This window comes from Carlito syrichta, unplaced genomic scaffold (assembly GCF_000164805.1).
Source record: "Carlito syrichta isolate Samal-C Ts95f unplaced genomic scaffold, Tarsius_syrichta-2.0.1 Scaffold159059, whole genome shotgun sequence".
In the NCBI taxonomy this organism is placed as follows: Eukaryota; Metazoa; Chordata; class Mammalia; order Primates; family Tarsiidae; genus Carlito; species Carlito syrichta.
Window position 1 is genome coordinate 1 of NW_007103155.1, and position 326 is coordinate 326.

A 326-nucleotide genomic window follows, 5' to 3' on the forward strand; every position below is an offset into this window, starting at 1 on the left:
GGGGACGCCCGGGCGCTCACCTGGTCGGCGCCGGGCGGCCGCTGCGGGAGCACGCGGAAGAAGACGCAGAGGGGCAGCGCGGCCAGCGCCGAGTAGCCCCAGACGGCGGCCAGCAGCGCCGCGCGCGCCCTCCGGCCCGGCCCGCGCACGCCGCGCTGCAGCCGCACGATGCACACCGCGCGCTCCAGGCTGACGGCCGCCAGCGTGAGGATGGTGACGCTGCCGCTCAGGGTCATCGCGTAGAAGAGCAGGTGGCAGGCGGCGGGGCCCAGCAGCCAGGCCTCGGTCCAGCGCACGGCCAGCACCGGCGGGGTGCCGCCGCTGAA

General features: G+C 78.2%; 1 pseudogene; it reads right to left on the reverse strand.

The window, feature by feature from the left end:
- Positions 1-20: 20 nt before the first annotated feature.
- On the reverse strand, positions 21-323 carry LOC103252455 (annotated as a pseudogene).
- Positions 324-326: the final 3 nt, after the last annotated feature.